The following is a 17,159-nucleotide window of genomic DNA, read 5'->3' as shown; positions in this document are numbered from 1 at the left end:
GACGACCAAGCCACTGAGTGGCTAATAGGGCCATCCATCACAGATGTAGAGGCAGATACAATATTACCTATTGGCGGACAGTGCTGTCGATCAAAGGTGGAAGGGCGGAGACCACGCTAATTATTGGCTGGTAGGGCCTTCCATCACCGGCGTAGAGGCGGATACAATATTGTCTATTGGCGGACAGTGCTGTCGATCAAAGGTGGAAGGGCCGAGGTGATGTAGGCTGTTGGCTGGCAGTGCCGTCCATCACGGCTGGGTGGGGCTGCGGTCGGTATGCGGACGCCTGGAGAGAGGACGGAATAAGAGGTGTCCGGCCTGGGCCTAGGACCTAGGACCGAATTGTCAAGGCCGAGTCCAGGTTAGCTGTTTATTTTTAGTTAAAAAAAATATAACGAGAGAGATAGACTCGAGGGTCTGGTGTTTCTCTGACTTTGTCCTTTCCTGTGGTGTGCGGGTGGGAGAAGCTGCAGCAACGCCTGAAATAACCATCTGGGTCCTGTCCACCCCATTCTAGAGCAACATTACTGACCGTAAAGATGCTGTTAATGCCATCTATATTACAACCTCAGCATGGTCATCCGGTATCACCTTGAACCCAATGGAGGATAGTGACTACTGGTGGATAATACTTTCCCAGCCCATTTAGCTCTCGCCTTTTCTTACCCTTATATTGCTGACTGTGAAAAACTTCACGTTTTTGTGGGTTAGTTGGGGATGGGTAACTTAACGGCGAGACAAAATATATTCGAAGTAAAGCTTTACTTTTCTGACTAACTTGTTCCAATTCGTTAAAGGAAGTAAAAGCAGGAAGCGTTTCTTGTTGGGAGACTTGTTCTTTGAACAAACCTGTTAGGACAGATTATGACACACCTCTGGGACTGGTTAGTTTCAAGTTTAGTGGTGCTGGAAGAGCACAGCAGTTCAGGCAGCATCCAAGTAGCTTGCCTGAACTGCTGTGCTCTTCCAGCACCACTAATCCAGAATCTGGTTTCCAGCATCTGCAGTCATTGTTTTTACCTGGTTAGTTTCAAACTGGGTCAATGGCAGGGATACTCATTGACCCTCAATGGGAATCAATGGAAAATTCTGCACTTCGATTCATTCCTATGGCAGCAGAAGATAGTTGTGGTTGTTGAAGGCCAGTCACTTCAGCTCCAGGACAGCAGTATAAGATTCCTCAGTCTTATGTCCTACTGTTCTTAGTTTCCTCAGTGTACTTCATCCTTCTGTAAGATCAGGAATGGGGATGTTTACAAATGATTGCAAGTGTTTGGTACATTACCATTTGGTAGAAGTGAAGGTGTAATGGTAATGCTGCTGGACTAATTATTTAAAGGCCCATACTCGTGCTGTAGGGTATTGGTTCAAATCATGGAATCTGGTGCAATTTTAAGTTCAATTAATAAATGTGGGATATGGTTTATTATAAAGCCTGTTCACCATGGAGGTTTATTAATATCATGAGAAGTGTGGACAAGGGTAAATAGACAAGGTCTTTTCCCTGGGTGGGGGAGTCCAGAGCTAGATGGCATAGGTTTACGGGGAGAAGGGGAAGATTTCAGAGAGACCTAAGGGGCAACTTTTTCACACAAAGGGTGGTGTCTGTATGGAATGAGATGCCAGAGGAAGTGGTGGAGGTTGGTACAATTACAACATTTAAAATAAATCTGGGTGGGTATATGAATAGGAAAGGTTTAGAGGGATATGAGCCAAGTTCTGGCAAATGGGACTAGATTAATTTAGGGTATCTAGTCGGCATGGACAAATTGGACCAAAGGGTCTGTTTCCATGCTGTACATTTCTGTGACTCTATGACTCGTGTGGATGTGACTTGAACCTGGACCTTTTGGCTTTAAATCTAGCATACAAAGCTCATCTGTGTTGGTGGCCACCTACCATAGATTGTCATGAAAACCCATCCTGTTTAGTAATGTGTGTACTGGCAAGTAGTCATTTAATAGGGTCCTTTTCTCTGCAAAGAGACAATTTACACACACTGTGCCTGTTTCAACTCAACAGTGCCAGCTGTTTGCTTGTTCACTTCACAGGGCTTTGATTGTCAGATTGAACCTGCCTGGTTTAAAATTTCAACAAAACTTGACATTTAACAGTTGATCATTATTAATTGGTGCATTCTTCATGGCAACATCATAGCGAATAGATTCAATCAGCATTCCTCTTCTGTAGTATAAATGCTGGTTTTCCTTTTGAGTTGGTATTCTTGTGAATTGTTCTGATTTGAGTACAAGATGAAAAGCTTTGAAAAAATGTGGCTTTTTATTCCAAGTCCTGTGCGAACTGACTATTTGAATTAGCTTTAGTCTGAAAGGACAGGCTGAAAAGTGGTATCCGCAGGAATTCAAATTGAACTGCAAACAAATGATGGTGAATCCCTCACAGTTCTGAGACCTAATCTGTCTTTCAAGGTATAATTTCATATGTGCTGCAGGGTCTTGTGGGTTCTTGTTGTTGTATTGCTGAGTTAAGCATTTTTATCACTATTAATGTTAAAGCTGCTGTATAAATGCAGGTTGTCTTGTGTGTAATCTTGATGCTTCTATTTTGTATGGAGGATGTAAAAGTAGGAAAAATGACTTGTATGTATTTGAAAAATGTTAGTGCCAAATGAGCACTTCCTACCAAGCTGTAACATTCATTTGATTGAATAAGGCCAGTATGTATATCTGCTTTCTTTTAACACTTTTTCAAATGATATTGAAATACATGTATAGGCACAATAACATTGTTGTAGGAAGAGTTATTGGTAATTCAATCCTCTCTTTTCCATGGCTTGTTAAAGTTCATAAAGATTACATGAAGCTAGCATACTACTTTTAAGTGAATCCTGAAAAAGTATCAGTTATACTAAAGTAGCCTCCTTCCCGTCAGAGTGCTACATAATCTTTGATGTAAACGCTTGTGCTTTAGAAAAAGCAGTAGTTGCTTTCCAACTTCTCTGTGCAGGCAACTGTTACCTTCTAGAGAAAGCAACAAAAGTATTTGTTTCCTGTTCACTAACACCTTTTGTGCAGTGTTAAGCTGCTTTTATACTTAGTGTGACTATCTGCATGAGTCCTGCATAGCTATGGCTGACTGCCAGAATGGCCAGGTTTCCTTTTTTTAGATTTATTCCTGTCCTCCAACCTTAGCAAATCCAACAGTTTTACAGTCTGAAGAGGACATCATAGAAACAAAGAAAAATGTCAACATGGGTAGACCATTTGGCCCTTCGAGCCTGCTCTACCATTCAATATAATCGTCCAAATCGATACCCAATATCTGATTTCTCGCCATGCGCTTTAAGCCCTTTAGTCCTCCGAATGAAATCGTAATTCCTTGCAAACATTAAATGTTTTGGTCTTAACTGTTTTCCGTGCCAGAGAATTCCACAGGCTGACCACACTGAGTGAAGAAATATTTCCTCCTATATCTGTCCTAAATGGTCTGTTCCATAATATTAAAATGTTCACCCTCAAAGACTGGTGGAGTGGAAAGTGAGAAAAGCATAGCTCTATCATTGTTCTGGGAAGGGGGGAAAAGGTGGATGAAGGGTGGAAACTAGAATCAAATTGCTGCAAAACTGCTGAATTTTTCCATCTCTGTATAAGAGTAGAAAGCAGCACTGATGACCTCAATATATTGGAGAATGTTACGGGTTGGGATCCAAGTAGGATTTTAACAAGGAATATTCTTTTGTATCTACAAAGAGACAGCATAACTGGCACCAATGTGGGTACGCATAGCCACACCTTTTGACTTGGAGACACAGAAGTGAATTAAAGGAGAAATTGTTCAAACTTGAAAATGAGCTCTGCTAGGGGAAAAAGGATACTCATGGATACAGACTTTGTTTTATTTTTGTTAACAAAAAAATGCTATCTTCAGACCATACTGATGGTGGATGGACATTGGTGAGGAAGAGATGACCAGAACCAGAAAACTGGAAGTTGTGATGCCAACGTAAAGCATTGGTAGAATTGCAAAATTAAGTGGGGAGACACTGAATCTGGGTCAAAATCAAGTCAAGAGAGGAAGAAAGAAGTTCAGTGAGGCTGGAACAGGCTGGATGGAGGAACTGAGATGAGAACTTTGGAGAAAATTCTACAGAGAAAGTGAGATTAGTGACAGTTCTGGAAATTACTGTTTGGTATTGAGTGACGGGGTTACTGTTCACACTCGACGAGTCATGCTCTGCCACTTCTGCCACCTCCTGCTGATGCCATCATCAAACACACCTTCCTCTTCTCTTCACGCCATCCTCACATCAGCATTCTGCAGGGACTTTAACCTCCACGATACCCTCATCCATTCTCCATCTTTCTAAACACCTCTCTCTCCATGGCACTTCTTCATGCAATTGTACAATGTTTAACACTTGTCCATTCACCACTTTCCTCTTCACTGTCCAAAGCTCTAAACACATTTCATTTGAACCAATGTTTTACTTGTACTTGCTACCATGTTTGTTGCTTGAATTGTGCTTCCTCCTTTGGATTGGCGAGACCACATGCAGACCACTTTGTGGAACATCTGTTTCCAAGAATGGCCCTGACCTTCCAGTTGCTTGTCATTTCAACATACCACCTTGCTCGCATGCAATCTTTCCTATCCTGGGTCTGCTGCAGCGTTCTAACAAAACATAATGCAAATTGAAGAACAGCACCTCATTTTCCACAACTTTTGACTTGGAGTCTGCATTGAATTTGATGACTTCAGACCCTGGCCCCATGATAGCTGTCCTCCATTTTTCTTAGATTCTGTCTTTCCCCTCCAGCCCCCAATCCCCACAGCTTATCTTGTTTACTTTGCTCTCAACCAAGAGGACAGATTGTCACCCTGAATTTACATCCAGTTTACATCTCCATTTCTCTTTTGCTCTAAGTAGCAACCTTTTTGACTTTTGCACTGGGGCCTCCACTTCATTTGTTCCTGCATGGAATGTGCTGCAAATTGAGCTGGGAGAAGCAGATACTTCAGCAACATTTTAAGAGGCATCTTTATAAGATACAGAAATAGGCAGAGTATAGAGGGGTATAAACAGGGAGGTAAAAACAATGACTGCAGATGCTGGAAACCAGATTCTGGATTAGTGGTGCTGGAAGAGCACAGCAGTTCAGGCAGCATCCAAGGAGCTTTGAAATCGCCGTTTCGGGCAAAAGCCCTTCATCAGGAATAAAGGTAGTGAGCCTGAAGCGTAGAGAGATAAGCTAGAGGAGGGTGGGGGTGGGGAGAAAGTAGCATAGAGTACAACTCAGCACTGTCCCCCATGACTTGTCCTACCTGCCTATCTCCTTTTCCACCTATCCACTCCACCCCCTCCTCCCTGACCTATCAACTTCATCCCCTCCCCCACTCACCCAGTGTACTCTATGCTACTTTCTCCCCACCTCACCCTCCTCTAGCTTATCTCTCCATGCTTCAGGCTCACTGCCTTTATTCCTGATGAAGGGCTTTTGCCCGAAACGTCGATTTCGAGCTCCTTGGATGCTGCCTGAACTGCTGTGCTCTTCCAGCACCACTAATCCAGAATATAGAGGGGTATGGACTATGTAGAGGCCCGGAGCTTTCAAGTTAGAAAGACATCACATCAGCGCAGGTTTCGTGTCAAAGGGAGGATCTCCTCGCCCACAAAGTAACCCAAGGAAGAATGCAAGTAATTTCCCTTTGCTGTGCAATTGTTCTGAGACTGGTCATTAGAATGCGGGTGAGAGGACATGAATAATGACTTTTGTTCCCCAGACCCATCTCCACTATGAAGTGTCATACTCTGATTTATTTTCTATTTTATAGGAAGTTTTAAATGGTGGTGAACACGCTTTTATAATCAAACAGCAAGCTAATTAATGCCAAACTCCTGACATGTCATGTGCCATGATATGATCCCACACTACTTGGTCTAGAAACTCTCCAGATGTGGAAAGAAATTGTCAAGTCCATTTATGTGCTGCTGCAAATTGCTTTATTAAATTAGAGACAAAAATATTAATTCTCTGCCTAAGTCCAACTGACATATAAGTGGACACCCCCCCCGCCAAAGAAAAATCAGTCCCCAAATAAGGAAATATTTAAATTCATCTAAGTGCTGCTCTTAGTGCTTGCATTTTAATAAAGCCTTTGAGAATAGTCTTGAGGTCTTCAAAAATATGTAACAGACTTGACTTGGGTGGTGGTGGGGAAAAGGAAATGAGCCAAATTTGAAAGAAATTTTCTGGAAATTTTCAAGGAGAATGATGACAGAGGGTTTAGTGTGATTGAAAGATTGGAGGTCACCAGAAGGAAAGTGGAAGAAACAAAATGTAGGAGAGTTGCAGACTGGAGACTAAGAGCAGGGACTTAATTTGTAACCTAATTGATCCCCCTTTACCTACTTACAAGGTTAATTTGTGACACAACCATTACAAGAAAAACATAAAAACATGACTTATCAAATGTTGATGCTGTTACTGTCTGCAATTAAAAGCAGGAAAAATAATTTGCAAAGTTTGACTTGTTGAACCTTCAGTAATAATTAATACCTTTAATCAAATAACAAAAAATGTTAAAATATTGAACTGTATAGCACATGTCAAGCGGTACTAATCCCTTCTACCTGCCCTTGATCCATATCCCGCCATTCCTTGCATATTCATGTGCTGATCTAAAAGTCCCTTAAATGCCTTTATCATAGCTGCCTCCACCACCAACCCTAGCAGTGCGTTCCAGACTCATACTATTGTTTAAAAAAAATCTGCCTCTCACCTTTCCTTTGAACTTTCTCTAACCTTAAATTCTGCCCCCCCCCCCCTTACAATATTAACATTTCAACTCTGGCGTGAAAAGATTTTGACCATCAACCCTATCAATGCATCTCATAATTTGATAAATTCCCCCTCAGCTTTCACTGCTCAAGAGCAAACAACCTAGGTATTCTAGTCTCTCCTTTACAGTTTGTACCTCTAATCCAGGTAGTACCTTGGTAATCCTCTTCTGCAAGCTCTTTGCCACCTCCACATCCTTCCTGTAATTGAATGCAACACTTAGTGAGGTCTAACCAAGGTCTTTTAAATCTGCAACATGACATCCTGACTCTTGTAATCAATTTCCTGACCAATAAAGCCAAGCATGCCATGCACTACCTTTACCACCCTATCTACTTGCATGTTGACTTTTTTACTTTTATTTTTCATGCATGTTCTCCAACCCTAACAAGAAACATAAATGCGTTTTTTGAAAGTCTTGATGCTGTTTGACAGATTTTAGATTCATAGTTCGTGAATCCAAACTGCTGGAACAGATTCCCGAGCATACCTACCACTCCCATGCCTTTTGTTGCTACTTGCTACTGTGTGATGGTGAAGAAAATTTGAGTTATCTTCCAGAACTGCTTTGCTAGACTGTCATTAACTAGTTGAAGGATGCTGAACTAACTATCTGCACTGCAAGTTAAATATAAAAAATGAAAATGTTTTATAAATTAGATGAGTGGAGTTGTTTCTATCTAAATCCAAATGTTTGTTTATGCTATTTCTCTCCCTTTTCCTTCTGGTGAATGTTTGGTGAGCTGTTAGGAGAATATAATCATATTTTGATTTTTCTATAATATTATTTGGGTTGTCTTTTTATTGAAGCATATGTTACAAAAACAATTTGTTCCACAGTTTAAAATAGTCATGTCGTCCAATTTCTGGGTCCAATACATGTTTTAAAGAACTATGTTCTGCTTATATTTGCCCAGTTAATTGTGAAGAGATAACAAGCTAGTATAGTAAATGTTTTCCTCACTGGCACTTCAGTTAAAACTTTGAAGGATTAAGGCAGATAGGGAGAAACAAAACATTAGAACGAGCTCACTTGTGAGGGAGTTGAGAAAAGAATATAATTTTGATCCGGTGGCCTGGATTTTGGGAAACCAGTGCCATCAAAGATTCTGCTCATCAAGATTTACAAGCCTCGGTGGTATGGATTTCAGTTTTAATGATATAAATTTAATTCCCATGTCACCTTGTTCAGGTGGCATCTGGCATCCATCGACAAGAAAGTTCTCCTGGACAGAAATCCAGGAAGTAAAATGCACCAATTATTTTTCACTTTTAATTACTTTTACTAGTTGTGAAGTAAATGTTGAGATGTAGGATTAAGGTAGAAGTGGAAATATCTAACTTCACAATCTAATTCTTTTAGCCATTTTATGTGAAAGATTTTTTTAAACAACCCCAATGAAAGAATTTGACATTGTACAAATTTTAATGAGTTTATTGAGCCAGAATTCTACCCTTTACAATTCTACAGGATATTCGTCACTCAATGTTATATTACCTGCAGTTATAGAGTCAGAGATGTACGGCATGGAAACAGACTGTTTGGTCCAACTCGTTCATACCAACGAGTTATCCCAACCCAATCTAGTCCCACCTGCCAGCACCCGGCCCATATCCCTTCAAACCCTTCCTATTCATAAACCCATCCAGATGCCTTTTAAATGTTACAATTGTACCAGCCTCCACCACTTCCTCTGGCAGCTCATCCCATACACGTGCCACCCTCTTCGTGAAAAAGTTGCCCCATAGATCTCTCTTATATCTTTCCCCTCTCACCCTAAACCTATACCCTCTAGTTCTGGACTCCCCGACCCCAGGGAAAAGACTTTGTCTATTTTTCCTATCCATGCCCCTCATAATTTTGTAAACCTCTATAAGGTCACCCCTCAGCCTTTGCTCCAGGGAAAACAGCCCCAGCCTGTTCAGCCTCTCCCTATAGCTCAAATCCTCCAACCCTGACAACATCCTTGTAAATCTTTTCTGAATCCTTTCAAGTTTCACAACATCTTTCCAATAGGAAGGAGACCAGAATTGCACGCAGTATTCCAACAGTGGCCTAACCAGTGTCCTGTACAGCCGCAACACGACCACCCAACTCCTGTATGCAATACTCTGACCAATAAAGGAAAGCATACCAAACACCGCCTTCACTATCCTATCTACTTGCGACTCCACTTTCAAGGAGCTATGAACCTGCACTCCACGGTCTCTTTGTTGAGCAGCACTCCCTAGGCCCTTACCATTAAATATATAAGTCCTGCTAAGATTTGCTTTCCCAAACTGCATCATCTTGCATGTATCTGAATTAAACTCCATCTGTCACTTCTCAGCCCATTGGCTCATCTGATCAAGTACCTGTTGTAATCTGAGGTAACCTCCTTCGCGGTCCACTACACCTCCAATTTTGGTGTCATCTGCAAACTTGCTAACTATACCCCTTATGCTGGCATCCAAATCATTTATGTAAATTACAAAAAGTAGAGAACCCAGCACTGATCCTTGTGGCACTCCACTGGTCACAGGCCTCCAGTCTGAAAAACAACCCTCCACCACCACCCTCTGTCTTCTACCTTTGAGCCAGTTCTGTATCCAAATGGCAAGTTCTCCCTGTATTCCATGCGATCTAACCTCGCGAGTCAGTCTCTTGTGGGGAACCTTGTTGAGCACCTTACTGAAGTCCATATATATCACATCTACCGCTCTGCCCTCCTCAATCCTCTGTTACTACTTCAAAAATTATGCTAAATGCATTCATATCGAGTGGAAAGTGACCTTGGTCGATATCAGTGTTCTTAGCAAGAAATAGATTTGTATTAGCTTACTAACAGTATTTATTTTGTGGAGCAAACCTCATCACTTTGATGCTTTGCATGGAACCTAAACCTCGCTCTTTCTTTTATCATTTTGATCAACTCTTGGTGAAAAGGAATTTATTTGATTTTTAAATATTACAATTGTCTCAAAACTCTTGGACTTAGTAGCTCTTCTTAAAAAAACTTATGTTGCCCTCCCTCAAGTGGAAGCTTTTGTTTGCTGAGATTAATGCAAAGTAGAATTATTTCCCTGTAGCAGAGACAATAAAGTTGTCTGCAACACACATTCATTTGAAAGCACTTGGGAAGGTCAAGTGCTTGAAGTCTTGTTGCAGTTGTTTCCTGTTAGAACAGGGATTTTCTTTCTGGGAGGGTCTAACAGTATTAAGCACTATTGGATACTTGAGAATTTGCTGGCTATTGTATGCTTTAAGGACCAAAATTTGCTGTATTTCGGAAAACAATGAGGAGCAGAAAAATAAACTTGTAATTAGAAAACGTTAGTAATATCCTTCCTTTGAAAACTATGCACAGAAATCCCAATGGAACCAATTTTACTTAAGCAACATTAAAGACTGTGTTTTGCCAATAAGACCCAATTTTTTTTTTCACTGTTTTCCATTGTAGCCAAACATCAATATCCAAACAGCACTTGTGGCATGACACACCTAATCTCTCTCATTAGTTGCTGCAAAAGCAAAATCAATTCCTTGTGTTTATAGATTCTAGCATCATCAAAACAAACATTGTTCCAGCAAATGGAGCTAATTATGCAATTTATATTGTATTATTATTCATTGGATGTGGATATCATTGGCATTGCCTGAAACAAAAACTGAAATTGCTGTAAAAACTGAGCAGGTCTGGCAGCATCTCTGGAGACAAAGCAGAGTTAATGTTTTGTGTCCAGTGATCCTTCTGTGAACTGATTGATTGTAGATAGGAAAAGGTTGCTTTATATGCTGAAGCTGGGTGCAAGATAAGTGAAGATGGAGCCCAGAGAGAGAACAGCATAAAGGAATGGGTAAAGGTCAGCCTGGGAGAATTAGTAGCTGACAACAGTTTGGTTGTGGTATGAGCCCATGTTGGTCAAGGCATGGTGTATGGGGGTTGGGGTAAGGAAATGGGGAAAAGGTGGCCAGGTCCTAATATTATTGAACTCTATTAAAGCCTGATGGCTGCAGGGTCTCCATGCAGGAAATAAAATACTGCTCTTGAAGCTTGTGCAGACAACCTGAGACAGGTATTGGCTAGAAAACATTGTATTGTGTTGAAGTGGCAGGCAAAGGGAAGTTCAGGGTCTTTTCTTTTTGCACGAATGTAGGTGTTCCGCAAAGCGGTTGCTCCGTCTGCATTTCACTTCCTCACGTTGTGAGCAGTGAATACAGAAAACTAGATTGAGTGAATTGCAGGCAAATTGTTGCTTCACCTAGAAGTAAGTGAACAGGTATCGCATCTTCTGCGATTGCATGGGAAGGTGCTTTGAAGAAGGCTGACAAGTAAGAGGACGGGAATGTGTCCTTTGACAGCATTCCCAACCCCCACAGCAGTTGGCTCATGATCCTTCGGATGTAGGTTGGTAAATGAGGGCAAGGTGACCCTGTTGGTGTTGCCAGAGGGAAGAGAAAGGGTGAGGACTGACATATGGGAGAAGAGTGGGACACAGCCAAGGACCCTGTCAATTACTGTGGTGGGGAGAAAGAAGATGGACATTTTAGAAGCCCTGTTGTAGAAGCTGGCACCACTGGAACAGATGTGATGGACCGTGAAACTGGTAGAATGGAACAGAAAGCAAATTTGGATGTAATGGTGTTACCGTTAAATAAAGGTAATTACAGGGGCATGAGAGAGAAACTGACAAAAATTGACTGGAAGCAGAGCCCAGTGGGGAAAACAGTAGAGCAACAATGGCAGGGGTTTCTGGGTGTAATTGAAGACACAGTACAGAGGTTCATCCCAAAGAAAAGAGAGGTTATCCGGGGTGGGGTGGATTAGACAGCCATGGCTGACAAAGGAAGTCAGGCAATGTATCAAAGAAAAGAGATGGCCTATAAAGTGACCAAGAGCACTGGGAAATCAGAAGATTTGGGAAGGTTGAACATATAGAAAAACATAGAACATAGAACAATACAGCACAGAACAGGCCCTTCGGCCCACTAGGTTGTGCTGAACATTTGTCCTAGCTTAAGCACCTATCCATGTACCTATCCAATTGCCGCTTAAAGGTCACCAATGATTCTGACTCTGCCACTCCCACAGGCAGCGCATTCCATGCCCCCACCACTCTCTGGGTAAAGGACCTACTCCTGACATCTCCCCTATACCTTCCACCCTTCACCTTTAAATTTATGTCCCCTTGTAACACTCTGTACCCGGGAGGAAAAGTCCCTGACTGTCTACTCTATCTATTCCCCTGATCATCTTATAAACCTCTATCAAGTCACCCCTCATCCTTCGCCGTTCCAATGAGAAAAAGCCTAGCACTCTCAACCTATCCTCGTATGACCTATTCTCCATTCCAGGCAACATCCTGGTAAATCTCCTCTGCACCCTCTCCAAAGCTTCCACATCTTTCCTAAAATGAGCCGACCAGAACTGCACACAGTTCTCCAAATATGGCCTTACCAAGGTCCTATACAGCTGCACCATCACCTCACGACTCTTGAATTCAATCCCTCTGCTAATGAACATAGGCCTTCTTACAAGCTCTATCCACCTGAGTGGCAAATTTCAAAGATCTATGAACATAGACCCCAAGATCCCTCTGCTCCTCCACCTTACTAAGAACCCTACCGTTAACCCTGTATTCCGCATTCTTATTTGTCCTTCCAAAATGGACAACCTCACACTTGACAGGGTTGAACTCCATCTGCCACTCCTCAGCCCAGTTCTGCATCATATCTAAGTCCCTTTGCAGCCGACAACAGCCCTCCTCACTATCCACAACTCCACCAATCTTCGTATTGTCTGCAAATTTACTGACCCACCATTCGATTCCCTCTTCCAAGTCATTAATAAAAATTACAAACAGCAGAGGACCCAGAACTGACCCCTGCGGAACTCCACTTGTAACTGGGCTCTAGGCTGAATATTTGCCATCTACCACCACTCTCTGACTTCGACCGGTTAGCCAGTTCTCTATCCAACTGGCCAAACTTCCCACTATCTCATGCCTCCTGACTTTCCGCATAAGCCTACCATGGGGAACCTTATCAAATGCCTTACTAAAATCCATGTACACTACATCCACTGCTCTACCCTCATCCACATGCTTGGTCACCTCCTCAAAGAATTCAATAAGACTTGTAAGGCAAGACCTACCCCCTCAAATCCGTTCTGGCTGTCCCTAATCAAGCAGTGTCTTTCCAGGTACTCATAAATCCTTTCCCACAGTACCCTTTCCATTACTTTGCCTACCACTGAAGTAAGACTAACTGGCCTGTAATTCCCAGGGTTTCCCTATTCCCTTTTTTGAACGGGGCACAACATTCACCACTCTCCAGTCCCCTGGCACCATGCCCATTGACAGTGAAGACGAAAAGATCATTGCCAACGGTTCTGCAATTTCCTTTCTTGCTTCCCATATAATCCTAGGATATATCCCGTCAGGCCCAGGGGACTTGTCTATCTTCAAGATTTTCAAAATGCCCAACATATCTTCCTTCCTAACAAGTATCTCCTATAGCTTACCAGTCTGTTTCATACTCTCCTCTTCAATAGTACGGTCCCTCTCATTTGTAAATACTGAAAAAAAGTACTCATTCAAGACCTCTCCTATCTCTTCCAACTCAATACACAGTCTCCCATTACTGTCCTTGATCGGACCGACCCTCTTTCTCGTCATTCTCATGTTTCTCACATACGCATAAAAGGCCTTGGGGTTATCCTTGATCCTATCCGCCAAGGATTTTTCATGCCCTCTCTTAGCTCTCCTAATCCCTTTCTTCAGCTCCCTCCTGGCTATCCTGTATCCCTCCAACACTCTGTCTGAACCTTGTTTCCTCAACCTTATGTAAGCTGCCTCCTTCCTCCTTTCAAGACATTCAACCTCCCTCGTCAACCAAGGTTCCCTCACACGACCATCTCTTTCCTGCCTGACAGGTACATACATATCAAGGACACGTCATAGCTGGTCCTTGAAAAAATTCCACATTTCAACGACATCCTTCCCTGACAGCCTATGCTCCCAATTTTGTGCTCCTCAGATCCTGTCTTGCAGCATCATATTTACCCTTCCCCCAATTGTAAAACCTACCCTGTTGCATGCACCTATATCTCTCCATAACCAAGGTGAAAGTCACAGAATTGTGGTCACCATCACCAAAATGCTCACTCACTAACAAGCCCATCACTTGTCCCAGTTCGTTACCAAGTACCAAATCCAATATGGCCTCCCCTCTGGTTGGACAATCTACATACTGAGTTAGAAAAGCTTCCTGGACACACTGCACAAACACCGCCCCGTCCAATCTACTTGATCTAAAGAGCTGCCAATCAATATTTGGGAAGTTGAAATCCCCCATGACTACTACCCTGTGGCTTCTGCACTTTTCCAAAATCTGTTTCCCAATCTGTTTCTCCACATCTCTGCTGCTATTGGGGGGCCTATAGTAAACACCCAACAAGGTGACTGCTCCTTTCCTATTTCTGACTTTAGCCCATACTACCTCCAAAGGCAGATCCTCCTTGAACTGCCTTTCTGCAGCCGTTATACCATTTCTAATTAGCAACGCTACCACCCCCCCAATCTGACTGAAACATCTGTAACCAGGAACCTCCAACAACCATTCCTGTCCCTCTTCTATCCACATTTCCGTGATGGCCACAACATCGTAGTCCCAGGTACTGATCCACGCCTTAAGTTCACCCACCTTATTTCTGATGCTCCTTGCGTTGAAGTAAACACACTTGAGCCCATCTCTGTGTCCGCAAGTATTCCTCCTGTCAGTGCTACCTTCTCCACAGCCTCCCTACATTCTTGGACATCCTGAAAAACAGCTAACCTATTTGCTGGACTACAAGTCAGAATCCCATCCCCCTGCCAAATTTGTTTAAACCCCTCCGAAGAGTGCTAGCAAACCTACCTCCCAGGATATTGGTGCCCTTCTGGTTCAGGTGCAACCCGTCCTGCTTGTACAGGTCCCACCTTCCCCAGAATGCAGTCCAATTGTCCAAATACCTGAAGCCCTCCCTCCTACACCATCCTTGCAACCACATTGCACAAACAAACAGAGGATAACAAAGAGAGAAATAAGGAAGGAGAGGATCAAATATGACGGTAGGCTAGCCAGTAATATTAGAAATGATAGTAAAAGTTTCTTTCAATACTTAAGAAACAAACGAGGCAAAAGTTGAAATTGGGACACTCCAAATTGATGCAGGAAGTCTGGTGACGGGAGATAAGGAAATAGCTGAAGAACTTAGTAAGTACTTTATGTCAGTCTTCACAGTGGAAGACCTGAGTAATATCCCAACAATTAAGGAGAGCTGGGGGCACAGTTGAGTATGGTAGCCATTGCAAAAGAGAAAGTGCTAGAAAAGCTAAAAAGTTTAAAAATTGATAAATTTCCTGACCCTGATGGGCTACACCTTAGAGTTTTGAGGGAGGTGGCTGAGGAAATAGCGGAGGCATTGACTGTGATCTTTCAAAAATCACTCGAGTCATGGAAAGTCCCAGATGATTGGAAAATTGCTGTTGTAACCCCTTGTTCAAGAAAGGATCAAGACAAAAGGTGGAAAATTGGGGCAGAAGCTGTTCACTTTATATATAAAGGATCTAAATTAAGGGACTGGGGGTATTCTGGCGAAGTTTGTCGATGATATGAAGTTAGGTGGACAGGCAGGTAGTACTGAGGAGGTGGGGAGGCTGCAGAAAGATTTCGACAATTTAGGAGAGTGGTACAGGAAATAGCCGAAATTTGTGAGCAAATGCGAGGTCTTGCATTTTGGAAAGAAGAATACAGGCATGGACTATTTTCTAAACTGAGAAAATTCATAAAGCTGAAGTACAAAGGGGTCTGGGAGTGCTAGTCCAGGATTCTGTAAGGTTAACTTGCAGGTTGAGCCTGTGATTAAGAAAGTGAATGTAATGTTGTCATTTATCTCGAGGGTTGGAATATAAAAGCAGCGATGTGCTTCTGAGACTTCATAAAGCTCTAGTTAGGGCCCATTTAAAATAGTGTCCAATTTTGGGCCCCACCCCTCAGGAAGAGCATACTGACACTGGAGCATGTCCAGCAGAGATTCACACGGATGATTCCTGGAATGGTAAGCCGAACATATGATGAATGACTGGGGATCCTGGGATTATATTCATTAGAGTTTAGAAGGTTGAGGGGAGATCTAATAGAAACTTACAAGATAATGCATGGCTTGGAAAAGGTGGATGCTGGGAAGTTGTTTCACTGGGGCCCGTGGGCACAGCCTTCAAATTAGAGGGGCCAATTTAGAACGGAAATGAGGAGACATTTCTTCAGTCAGTGTGGTGGGCCTGTGGAATTCATTGCCACGGAGCGCATGGAGGCCAGGACGTTAAATGTCTTCAAGGCAGAGATTGATATAATTTTGCTCTTGCAAGGAATTAAGGGCTACGGGAAGAGTGCAGGTGAGTGGAATTGAAATGCCCATCAGTCATGATTAAATGGTGGAGTAGACGCGATGGGCTGAATGGCCTGCCTTCCACTCCTCCGTCTTATGGTCTTGCTACAAAAAGCAGAATGTGAAGGTGCATAGGTATTGGATATTGGTGGCCAGTCTAACCCCAGAAATGGAAACAAACATTGAGGAAGTGAAGGGAGGAGTCAGATGGACCATATAAAAGTGAGAGCAGAGTAGAGGAAGTGAAATTGATAAACTTCTCCAATTCTGGATGAGAGGGGCAAGTCGAAACAGTTCCATGATCTTGACCAAACAAAAGGCAAGGAACGGTGATTATAGTTTCAGGTCAGAATAGTACGTGGTTTGGATGGATCTGCTGCACTTGTCCTTCTGGAAGATGAGGTCGTCGGTTTGGAAGATGGTGTCAAAGGAGCTGCAGTATATCTTGTAAATGGCAAACATTATTGAGTCAGTGGGCTGCTGTTAGAGTGAGTCAGTGTTTAAGTGGCGAATCCACTGAATAAAGGACACTGCTTTGTCCTGGACAGTGGTGAGCTTCTTTGGTATTGTTAAAACTGCACTTATCCAGGCAAGTGGCAGGTATTCCATCATACTCTTGAATTGTCGATGGTGAATGGCTTTGGGGAATCAGAGGGTGACCCAGCTTCTGATCTCTTGCCGTTATATTGTGACTTGTCCAGTTCTGATTCTGGTTCCTTCAACATTCTTGTGGTGTTGAGGAATTCTGCAATGCGATTGAAAATCATCAAAGAGGTGGCTATGCTCTTGATGGAGATGGCCAAATGTGTTTTATACAAATTTTATTTGCAACTTAACAGCCCAGACTTGATTTTGACAACGGTCTTATTGCACGTGTGCACTGATAACTTCAATTTCTGAGGAGTTTCATGTAGAACTGACCACTGCATACTAAATGAAGAGAGGGTCA

At 42.6% G+C, this 17,159-nt stretch overlaps 1 protein-coding gene across 1 annotated transcript in view; it reads left to right on the top strand.

The window, feature by feature from the left end:
• Positions 1 to 229: 229 nt before the first annotated feature.
• The window catches only part of LOC140486424 (transmembrane protein 50B), a 76,745-nt gene continuing 59,815 nt past the window's right edge, over positions 230 to 17,159 (top strand). The window contains exon 1 of the mRNA XM_072585535.1: positions 230 to 361. The gene's annotated coding sequence lies outside the window, so the exon portion shown is untranslated. The remainder of the gene's footprint in view (positions 362 to 17,159) is intronic.

The sequence above is a fragment of the Chiloscyllium punctatum genome, chromosome 15, assembly GCF_047496795.1.
Source record: "Chiloscyllium punctatum isolate Juve2018m chromosome 15, sChiPun1.3, whole genome shotgun sequence".
NCBI lineage: Eukaryota > Metazoa > Chordata > Chondrichthyes > Orectolobiformes > Hemiscylliidae > Chiloscyllium > Chiloscyllium punctatum.
This window is presented reverse-complemented; position numbering and strand designations above follow the sequence as displayed.